Source organism: Neophocaena asiaeorientalis, unplaced genomic scaffold (assembly GCF_003031525.2).
Source record: "Neophocaena asiaeorientalis asiaeorientalis breed wild unplaced genomic scaffold, Neophocaena_asiaeorientalis_V1.1 scaffold209, whole genome shotgun sequence".
Lineage (NCBI taxonomy): Eukaryota > Metazoa > Chordata > Mammalia > Artiodactyla > Phocoenidae > Neophocaena > Neophocaena asiaeorientalis.
The window spans coordinates 1023696-1036285 of NW_020172366.1; positions in this window are offsets into that span (position 1 = coordinate 1023696).

Below are 12590 nucleotides of genomic sequence, written 5' to 3' on the forward strand. Positions count from 1 at the left end.
ATATATATATGTTCTGTAAAAGTTGTAATATTGTTAGTCTGAGTCATTATTCAGACTTGTGAAGTGTGAGTACCTTTTTCCCTGTATCTGACTTATTACTTGCTTAATGTTTTTTTTTGGTTTAAGATAAGTTTTGAAAATTTTAACTTCTATTTCTCCTGTAGTCCAATTTATCTTTTGTCTTCTGTTATATGTTTGTTACTGATATGAAAAAATTATTTCCCTAACACCATGAAGATATTTAATCTATCTTTTTTATACATTTAGATGTATGTAATCCACCACGTATTTGTGTGTGTGTGTCTGTGTGTGTGTGTGTGTGTGTGTGTATGGTGTGAGGTATTGATAAAGGTTTACTTTCCCCATATTGTAACCCAGTCATTTCAGCACCATATATTGAGGACATTCTCTTACCCAGAATACCTCCTCCTAGTTTGCTGATAATTTATTTTTTCATTTATTTAAATCAGAACCATTAATTTTAGCATTTTAAAATTTTTTAGTCTCTTAATGTGGTTAGTTGAATTGATTACCTTTAACTTTGTATTCTTTGTGTACACTTGCCTTGTCATGAAGTTAATATATTTTATAATTTTTTATTCAGTTTATTAAAATATTAAAAACACTGTATTTATGAGGGATACTGATTATAAGATTCATCTATTTTAATATCCTTATAAGGATGTGTTATTTTCATTGGGCTGGCTTTATTGAACAAATGCTAGATGTTCTGTTCTAATGTCCGAAGAACATGTTCAAAATAGATAGTATACTTTTTTTCATATATCTTTTGTAGGCTTTACCAATGAAGTCATCAGAGCTTGAAAATTCCGTCATGGTAAGATTATTAAAGTTTTGACAGATATTGAACTGTTTGAATCACCTATTTCTTCTTGTATTTGTTTCAATAAGTTTCATTTTTCAAAGAATATTTCAACTTCCTCATTGATGTCTAATTTATTTGTATGAAATTTTTTATAATATTCTCTTATTGTCATTTTATTGTCTGTACACTAGTGAATTTTATTTTGTTTTTGGTCTTGATGAATTTTATTTTTTTTATGGATCAATTTTGCTTGGATCAAAGCAAAATCTCATTTGTTTTTATCAGCTTTTTTCATTTGTTTTTAATAAAAGATGACTGCATCCACTTTTCTTAGCATTTGTGGTATCCAAAATGGAGAAAGAGACAGAAATATGCAGTATTTCTCATATGTAGATGTAAAAAGATTTTCTTTTTAAGCATCAATTTAGCTAGAAACTACAAGTTTTGCTGTTTTGTTTTTATCATATTTTTAATTTTTTTGATACTTTGTCTTGTGAACTATTTTGAAGTATATGATTTAATTTTTAATTATTTTGGTAACTTTGGTTTCCTTGTTTTATTCATTTCTAGTTTTATTTTACCATAGTATATTTCAATCTTTTGAAATTTGTTGAAATTTGTTCTAAGGAACTACACATGGTCTATTTGGGTGTATTTTGCATCTGCATTTGAAAATAACTTCTATTATTCAGTTGTTTCAGTGTTCTATAACAGACAATTAAGATACACTTGAGGACTGTTAATAATGCAGTTAGTTGTAACATAGAAACCCATAGGGGAGAAACAGAAGATTGCAATATGAGCCCTAATCATGCCACTGAGATTGAGGAGATTGATTAATTTTAGAAATATAAAATTTTATGTCTTTTAAAAATAACTTTCCATGTATGGTTTTCTCAGTCAGGATCCTGCTATTATGAAATGTTTTCATTCACATGGAGATGGATTTTATATACATAACTTAATGTTAGTCAAACAGTTGCTATGTGAGACATATTCAATCTTGTTAATCTTATATTGGTTGTATCCCATATTCTTCATCTCAGTCTCAGCTAGGCCCTCCTCACTGTTTTGCAGCCATTGCTTATTATCACAATCATCTCATGATAGCATCCATATGGTTTCTGCCATTTAATGACTTTTAAGTAGGACAATTTACTCTGCAATATCTAACTGCAGTGTCATTGCAACACACAATATCTTTCTTCTATATTCAAAGCAAGAAACCAATGAAAATTGTTTTTCCTCAAAGAAATGAAAAACTATGATTAATATTTTTCCCCAGACAATACAAGAAAACTTTGATGTAGGCAAATTAAAAGTTTGTTTTAACATACTAATAGAATTTAAAATATTGTGTTGGAGCCTACTATAAAATGTTCAAATATTTTTTGTGAGTCTAGCAAAATTGACTGGTATTTTGACTATATACTGTTTCATAATTAGATTTTCCTTTAATTCATTGAAATATTCACCATTGTAATTCTCATGTGATGGTACAAATGCACTAATTCACTTACTCCTTAAGTATTATGACCAAAGCTTCCTAATAAGCACATTTATTAGCAGTTCTTGACTTATAACCAGAGAAGGTAAATTATATTCAAATACAATGCTTACTGCTCTGGTAAATAAGTGGAAAAAAAAACATATATCAATGAAAGTTTCTTGAACTTTTTATTACTTACCTAATACTATGTTACAAAATATCCTCAAATTTGACAACATAAAAGAACAAACATTTATTATTTCATATTTTTACAGTAAGAACTCAACAACAGCTTAGATTACTGGTTCTGGCTAGGGTCTCTCATAGACTGTGGTCAGGGCATCAACCAGCACTGTAGCTATCTGACAGTCTAAATAAAGCTGAAGAAGCAGCCCTTCTCAAGATGTCTTACTAACATGGTTGTTGGCTGTGTGCCTCAGTGTCTCATTAGTTATTGGCAGGAAGTTTCAGTTCCTCACCAGTGGATTCTTCTTAGGGATGCTTTGGTTTCCTTTTGACATGGCAGCTGACGTCACTCAGGGTGAGTGTTCTAAGAGACAGCCATATCTTATAGGATTTAGCCTTAGAAATCATATATCATCATATGTGCCATTACCTATTACTCATGGAAACAAACTCTAGTATAAAGGGGAGAGGAGATAGATAAAATAAGAGCATGAAAACCAGAAAATAGCATCACTGAGGACCGTCTTGGTGGCTGTCTTTTAAAGATTATCATTCTTATTTGAAAATATGATCCTCCACTCCCTGTCCCAAATAATTCCATGACTTTCCAAGGTTCAGTGATAAAATCCAAATTATTTTGTAAGATAGATATTAAAGGCCATTCTTGATCAGGATCCTTTATAATGGGTCCCATTTCCTGCCCCATCAATGTCTACCCAAGTTCCTACCCCATCACCTCTCTACTTTCTTGTCAAGATGATGATAATGATGATAACGATATTTTTTCATATAACTTAATAATTGTCTGGCATTTTGTGTTAGATATTGATGTAATCATTTTTTCTACATGACTCATTTAGTCCTCAGAAAATCTTTATGATATTTGCACTATTATTATCCCCATTTTAAAGTTGGAAAAAAATAAGACAATGGTTAGATTCACCTAGATATTAGGTAAGTATTCGAAGAAAATTAAGGAGATCAAGTAAATTATATTTAGTTGCAGTTTTAGTCAACTAATCATGCCAAGTATTCTGTCTTTTTCATAAGCAATTCCTTATTTCTGGAATGATCATGTCAGTTTCTCTCAACTCGGAATGCTCTAATAACTTGGACATGTTCTATTCATTTACTCTTCAAACTTCAACTTAAATATTCTTTTCTGAGATTCCCAAATACAGGCTTATATTCTCTATTATGTCCTTCTGAATTTCATGCATATCTAATTAATTTACTGAATTTTGTTTTTACTTGTAAGGTTCACTACAAATTATAAATTCCTTTCATGTATTTATAAGGGATAAAACATACTCCATCATTAATAAATATTTATTGACTACTTGGAATTATTATTAGAGGAATTGACATTAAGTTGGTCTTGTAAGATTGATAGTATAAGAAAAAATTGAGATATAAAACAGGAACATATGTAAGGAACAGAAAGGCATTGGGAATGATACTACTACTAGTAATAGGTAATATATATTGAATGCTTACAAGTAATAAGCATAGTTCCAAGCAGTTTTCAAATATATCATTTTAATTTTCCCTATCATCCTATGGCATATACAATGTTACTGTCACTATTTTACAGATGTTGAAATTGAGAAATATATCTAATAAGTGTTAGAAAAGGATTCAAAACCAGGACTCTAAATCAAAATCTATATTCTTAGACCAATGATTTGACAAGTTTTACTAGTTTTGGCCTAGATCTCATTTGATAGGTAACAAGGGGCCATGGAAGACTTTTTAATGTGGGAGTTATATGTCCAAATGACATATTATGAAAATTATTATTTTGGCTGTGAAGAATGGACTGAGTTAAGAAGAATCTTGAGGCACAGAGAGGATGCAGTTTATAGGTCAAAAACTTATTATATTGTTATTAATATGTATATAAGAAGAGGCCATCTTAACTTCTGTTTCTCAACAGACTTATATTTTACTGTTCTATGAATCAAGAAGCATTCAATAAAGATAACAGACTAAAATATAAAACAATAATATTAGTTCAGGTAGTTCAAACAAGTTGAGAAAATTTAGGCCCAGATCTTGCTTGAGATTGTATGGCGATTTTAATGAAAAAGTCTACATAAGGAGAACCCAGTTTTCTCAGTGCTAGTATATTTCTTCTAATTAAAATACTAGTAGTCATTAGTAAGAAAGTTCTTGCTGCAGAAAGAAAAGTTTAACATCCAGATATATGAAAATATGGAATCATCAAGAAAATCTCATATTCAGAAAACATCTCCAGTGAATAATTAGTATCATGTCAATTTACATATCATTCTTCAGACTGAAAAGTGAATGTCAGTGCATATTAAATATGCACATTCATAGACAGTAGATAGGTGATCTTCAATTTTTTTTGTTTTGTTTTTAGCATTTGGGTCAGTATTTCTCATGTTGAGTTTCTAAATTTTAAAAGCTTTTAAAATTATTGTTATTATCCTTATACTCTCTGGAGCAGAGAAGAAAATTTTGCATTTTATTTATTTAAGTGTAAAATATTTCATGCAAAAATTGCAGTACAGCATCATGTAAGGAATATTTTAATAATTTTCTAACACATATTCTAGCAACCCATTTATTATAATAATGAATCTTATACAGGAAAACCCAAACCCCAAGTGTAGACAAGATTAAATGTGCTTTCTCCTCTCTCAAGATGCAGAAAAAGAAAGTTATCAGTGACATTTGAACTCATATGCTGTCTCTCATTTCTAAGTTGTATGTTAGTAATACTAAAAAATCCTATGCCACAAAAGTAAACTTTTACAAGATTCATGGACTTTTCTAGTGATCATTTCACCTTTCAGACTCTTTCAAATGTGGTTCATATCAATTGTGACACAAAATCATTGTGGAATAACCTTGGTTCATGGGAGGTGAACGGCTGGTCTCTGTTAAGTGTCCCCACATAGCTGACTATACAATAAGTACCATTATAGCTTGTTTCAACACCAAAGTCAAAGGTTGAGTCTGGATAAAGATGAAATTCTATTATATAACTTTGAGGGAAAATCAAATTCCCCTAAATGGAAGTAATATTTTCTTCATCAGAGCTCTCACAGTAATTTACCTGCCTGGGTTTTATAGTGCTTCACATTTCCTACCTTGTATTTTAGGTATTCATAAACATATTTTCACACAAATCTTTGAGGGCAGAATTTTTGTTTTATTTAACTTTGCATTTCAACAAGCACATACATAGTTGACCAAAAAATATTTATAACTCTACCAAACTTTGTTAAACATGTAAGTTAATTAATTTTATTAAAATGAAGTTTTGCTATTAGAGACAGAGGACAATTTCAAATAATACATATGAACTTTTGCTTAAAATAAAATTATTGTTTTCGAAGTTGAATCAGAGATCGATGAGAGAAACAAAATCATAGGGATACATGTTAAGAGAATCATTGCATGGGATTGATATATGCAAATATGAGAGAGGCAAGGTATGTCCAAACTCTGTAGGCCACATCAGCAATCACAGACTGGGACTCTCAGTCATAAGCTGGAGCTACTATCCACAGGGGGAATTTCTTCTTCTGCAGGGAAGCTTCAGCTCTGCTTTCTAAGGCTGTTAAACTAATTGAATCAGACCCATCCAGAATACCTGGAATAATCTCCTTTAAAGTCAGTTGACTGTAAAGTTTAGTCACATCAACAGAACACCTTCACAGCAAAATCTAGATTAGTTTTTGATTGAATAACTGGAGATTATAGCTTACGTAAGTTGATACATAACATTGACCATTACACAGGTTGATGAAAGCAATGGTGTTCATGTCAAATAGTACACAGTGATTAGGAAATGTAAACCAGTTATTTGACATGACTAATCAGAATGTCAAATCATATATAGAACCATCAAATAAATATCTCTTCCACCTAAGATATTATCCAGGTTTATACAAACTCTTAGTTTTCATTTTGCCAGACTGCCAAGTCTGCCTAAGACTTCTGATACCAACTGCAAGTTGAGAGGTCCATAGGGCCACACTCACTTTGGAGCAACATATTGTTGACATTTGTTTTTCTCTTAAGCATGTAGGTAGGTCAGCAACCCATTTCCCACTTGATTTCCCTACCTGTAATGACATCCAACTGGAAGCTCTTAATTATGTCCTGAGACTACTTGGGCATGTGACGAGTAGAATTTACCTGATGTCCTAGCGTGTCTCAAAGTTTTTATTTTATTTATTTATTTTTTTGCGGTATGCGGGCCTCTCACTGTTGTGGCCTCTCCCGTTGTGGAGCACAGGCTCCGGACGTGCAGGCTCAGCGGCCATGGCTCATGGGCCCAGCCGCTCTGCGGCATGTGGGATCTTCCCGGACTGGGGCACGAACCATGTCCCCTGCATTGGCAGGCGGACTCTCAACCACTGCGTCACCAGGGAAGCCCTCAAAATTTTGTTTTGAAACTTTCAGTGACAAACTTCTAACTAAGCAATACTGAACATTCCTGGTTGTCAATAAGAAGGTCTTCTTTGAATTAACCTTTTTTGTTTTGAAAACTTTGTAAACTGTAGTCTTCAACTATGGACATATTACTATCCTTAAACATTTTGATTTATTCAGTCTTGGCGATCTTTAAACAGGATCAAGTGACTACAAATCTTGTAATTATTTTCTACTAGGAATTGACTAGACCATTTTTACAGCAGAAAATAAGTTGTAATAGAAGTTGAAAAGAGTGCTCTTCCCTTCTCTACCATTAATGAAAAAGGTAGGATTTGCACAGTAATCAGCAGAGTATGTCAGCAAACAAGCACTACAAGACCATTAATCCTTTACTATCCCAATGGAACTTTCAGGTCTGGTCATTGAACCTCACTCATAAGATGAAGAAGATTCAATATTGAAGATTGTGTAAGGCTGATGCACTTAGAAAATGACAGACCTGTGAATAGTTATTTTGTATGTTCCTTTCTTTACAATTTCACAGATATTATACAATATACTACTGTGACTTTATTATTAAGTATTTGAAAAGACTTAAAAAATTCCAGAGGTTAGGTTTGCTTTCACATACCACACAACATTATCATCTTAGGTGAAAGGTCATAGTATGTGGATATCTTTCTAAATATTCTGGATATTGTGTTCATCTAACCTTTCATGATTGACATTTTTCTATTTGACCCCAGTGGGAAATATGTCTTCTGCCTTTATACACTAATGTACCTGGAATTAGTGTGCTTTATCAATGACTGAACTGTGTTGTTGGTGATCAGTGTTTGTAAACATAGGCAGCATTAAGACTGCATATTTAAAAACATATAATGCCACTTTATTTCTGGGTTAACGAGTATAGTGCAGAAGTATAGTGGATGACAAAGTGATACTGCTTACAGAATATATGTTTTCATCTTATAGGAAGTAACAATTATATTGAAGAAAATTATCCAATACATAATTGAGACTGTAGAAAGAAAGAAAAGGATATGTTCATATTAAAATAGTGCATTGTTAGAAACCACAAGATAATTGTCAGACAAAAAAGTACATGTCCTACATTCATTTTTTTTTTTTTTTTTTTCGGTACGCAGACCTCTCACTGTTGTGGCCTCTCCCGTTGCAGAACACAGGCTCTGGACGTGCAGGCTCAGTAGCCATGGCTCACGGGCCCAGCTGCTCTGCAGCATGTGGGATCTTCCCGGACCAGGGCACGAACCCATGTCCCCTGCATCGGCAGGTGGACTCTCAACCACTGCGCCACCAAGGAAGACCCTATATTCATTTTTTTTAAACATCTTTATTGGAGTATAATTGCTTTACGATGGTGTATTAGTTTCTGCTTTATAACAAAGTGAATCAGCTATATGTATACATATATCTTCTCCTTCTTGGACTTCCATGCCTCCCATCCCACCCATCTAGGTCATTACAGGTCACCGAGCTGAGCCCCCTATATAGCAGGTTCCAAATAGCTATCTATTTTACACATGGTAGTGTATTTACGTCTAATTTTAAAATCCTATGTCCTGCTTGACTCTCACCAGTAAGATTCCAGAGCTTGGATTCCACAATTCTATCCCCTCTATTACAACAGGCAGTAAAAATAAACCCACAAGAATTAAAACGTAGAAAGGGACCTGTATTACGCTACTGCTACTATTGTGAAAAGGGTGGCGATGTTTATCATAATTATACTTATTCTGATGAAATGGCAAATGATGACTTTCATAAAAATATCAATCTTATTCTCCATTTTAATGTGAACATACATAATCTGCTGTTTTCTGTTTTTTATAATTGTTGTTATATTGTTCTCCAGGACTTGGATTTTCATCTTATTAATGATCACTTTCAATGGCCAAAAGTCTAATGTATTAATTGTTTCTTTTCTATTGTTGTTCATACTTTTTGTATTCCATCAAAGGAAATTATGCCCAACCCAAGTTTACCAAGATTTTCTCCTCGGTATTTTAGAGTTTCAGCCATTACATGTAGATATTTTATCAAGATTTAGTTAATTTCTGGGCATAGCCTGTTAAGGATCAAGGTATTTCTCTCTATTAAAATCTATAGGGCTTCCCTGGTGGTGCAGTGGTTGAGAGTCCGCCTGCCGATGCAGGGGACACGGGTTCCTGCCCCAGTCCGGGAAGATCCCACATGCCGTGGAGTGGCTAGGCCCGTGAGCCGTGGCCGCTGAGCCTGTGCGTCCGGAGCCTGTGCTCCACAACGGGAGAGGCCACAACAGTGAGAGGCCCGTGTACCGCAAAACAAACAAACAAACAAACAAACAAAAAAACTATAGTTGTTTCAGAGCCATTTGTTGAAAATAATTTTATTCCCCACTGTATTACATCAATAACTTTGTCAAAGTCAATCTATCATATATGCATGGGTTTGATTTTAAACTCTTATTATTTCATTGATTTTTATGTGTTCTTAAAGTAAGCCTTGAAATCAGATAGCGAAATCTTACATCTTTTTCTTCTATATCAATTTTGTTTCAGCTATTATAGGCTACTTACATTTCCATAAATATTTTTGAGTCAGTTATCTATTATATGTCCCTGATGGAATTTGATTGGGAATATATTGAATTAACAAATCTACTGTAAAAAATTGATATCTTAGTCATATTGAGTTTTCTATTCTTTGAAAGTTACCCATCTCTATTTATTTGGATCCTCTGTAATTTCAACCTGAATGTTTTAGTTTTAGTATTCAGCTCTTAAACATATTTTGTTCAATTTATCTTTAAATATTAAACATGATTATTTTTAGAACTTCATATTCCAAGCATCTATTGCTAATTTATAGATTTAATTAATTTTGGTAAATTGGCCTTGTATCCTGTGATCATGCTAATTTAAAATATTAGTTGATGGAGTTTTCTTGAAGTCTTTTTGGATTTCTTTACACATAATTATATGACCTGTGAATTAAAACATATTCTTTCTTTCCAGTCTATATACACTTTTTTGTTGTTTTTGTCTTATTGCAATGGCAAGGAATTCCACAAAATGTTGAATAGAAGTGAAGAGAGTGGAAATGCATAGCTTAATCACTATCTTATAGGGAACATCTAAGTAATTTTTTAAGCATGATATAAAAAATAGGCAGATTCAATAATTTTATTTATTGGGATGAGGAAGATTTTTTTTCTAATTGTAATATGCTTTTGGCATCATATCTTGCATCATATCATTATGCAAGAACTTTTTGCATAATTCAAGTTTAAGATTTTCTTCTATGTTTTCTTCCAAAATTTTCATAGTTATACCTTTCCCACTTAGGTCTCTATTAAATCTTAAATGAATTTTTATGTATGTATGTTTTTGTATGCATGTATACAATTATTAAATGTATTTGTTTAAAATATTACCATTTTTCCATTCATGTTATTTATACCTTTGTCCAAAATCTGTTATGTTCTGAGGACATATTTCTGGACTCTCAATTCTGTTCCATGTATCTATATGTCTGTTGTTATACCAGTACCACACAGTATTGATTACTGTAGATTTACACTTTATAGTAAGTTTTGAAATCAGAAAGTGTAAGTCTGAAAAAAACCTGCTGATATGTTGATAGGGATTTCATTGAACATGTAGATCAAACTGGGGAGAATTTCATCTTAACAATATTGAGTTTTCTAATCCATGAACATGGAATATGTCTCCACTTATTAAGATTTTAAGTTCTGTTAGTAATATTTTATAGTTTTTAGCATACGAGTCTTATACTTCTTTGGTTAAAGTTATTCTTAAGTATCTTATTCTTTGTGATACTGTTATGACTGGAATTAATTTCTTAAATTCATTTTTAGATTTTATTGTTATTATATAAAAACAAATTCTATATATTAATCTTATATGTGGTAATATTGCTGAATTTGTTTAGTAGTTCTAGTACAGAATACCTTAGGATTTGCTTCATCTAGGGTCAAGTTTTCTGTAAACAATGGCATTTTTACTTCTTTCTTCCCAATATGGATGCCTTTAAATTCTTTCTTTCTTTTCCCTTTACCTTCACTCCCCTTTCTTACTACCAATTCCTTTGGCTATAGCCTTCTGTACAATGTTGAAGAGGAGTGACAAGCATCACTTGAATAGCTCCTCACCTTAGGGGACAGGCATTCAGTCTTTACTTTTAAGTATGATGTTACCTGTAGAATCTTCATAGATGTCCACTGCAAGGTTGAAAAACATCATCTGAATAACTACATTGTTGAGAGCTTTTCTTAAGAGTAGTTTTAGGTGTACAGCAAAATTGATTGGAAGGTACAGAGATTTCACATTACCCCCCACCCCCCCCAACACACATGCATAACTTCCCTTAATATCAACATTCTCCACCAGAGTAATACATTTGTTACAATTGATGAGCCTACATTGACACATCATTACCACCCAGAATCCTTTGTTTACATTATGGTTCACTCTTGGTGTTGTACATTCTATGGGTTTGAGCAAATGTATAATGACATGCACCCACCATTATAGTGTCATACAGAGTAGTTTCACTGCTCTACAAATTCTTGAGCTCCACCTATTCAGCCCTCCTTAACCTCTAACCCCTGGATTTTATTGTCTCCATAGTTTTCCCTTTTCTAGAATGTCATCTGGTTGGAATCATATGGTATGTTGATTTTTCAGACTGGCTTCTTTCATTTAATAAGATGTATTTAAGATTCCCCCATTTTTTTTCATGACTTGATAGCTTTTTTTAAAGTGCTGAATAATATTCCATTGTGCAGATGTACCACCATTTATTTATCCATTTACCTAATGAAGGACATCTTGAAGTATAGTTGATTTTCAGTGTTTCAGCTGCACAGCAAAGTGATTCAGTTATACATATACATATAATTTTTCAGATTCTTTTCCATTATAGGTCATTATAAGATATTGAATATAGTTCCCTGTACTGTATAGTAGGTCATTGTTGTTTATCTATTTTGTATACAGTAGTGTGTATATGTTAATCCCAAACTTCTAATTTACCCCTCCCCCCTCCCCTTTGGTAACCATAATTTTGTTTTCTATGTCTGTGAGTCTATTTCTGTTTTGCAAATAAATTCATTTGTATCATTTTTTTAGATTCCACATATAAGTGATACCATATGATATTTTTCTTTCTCTGTCTGACTTCTTTCACTTAGTATGATAATCTCTATTACAAGCTTTGTTATTTCCTTATGTATCCTTTGGGTAGATCCCTAAGATGGAACTTTTGGTTAGTGAATTTAGATCTTTCCTATATTTTAAAAAGTGCTGAAAGTTAAAGTTTCCCTCTAAGTACTGTTTTACCTGCATTTCATAAATGTTGATATGCTGTGTTTTCATTATCCTTTAATTTTTTTCTATATTCCTTCCTTATTATTTCTTCCTTGACCCGTGGTTTACTTAGAAGTGTTTCTTATTTTCCCTCAAAATGCGTGTGTGCATTTTCCTAATTTTGTAGTGCCATCAATTTCTGATTGAATTCTGTTTTGATTAGAAAACATATTTTGTATGATTTCCATCCTTTTGAATTTACAAATACTTGTTTTATGGCAGAGCATATGTTTTATCCTGGAGGATATTCTATGTGACCTTAGAAAGAATGTTGATTCTTCTATTG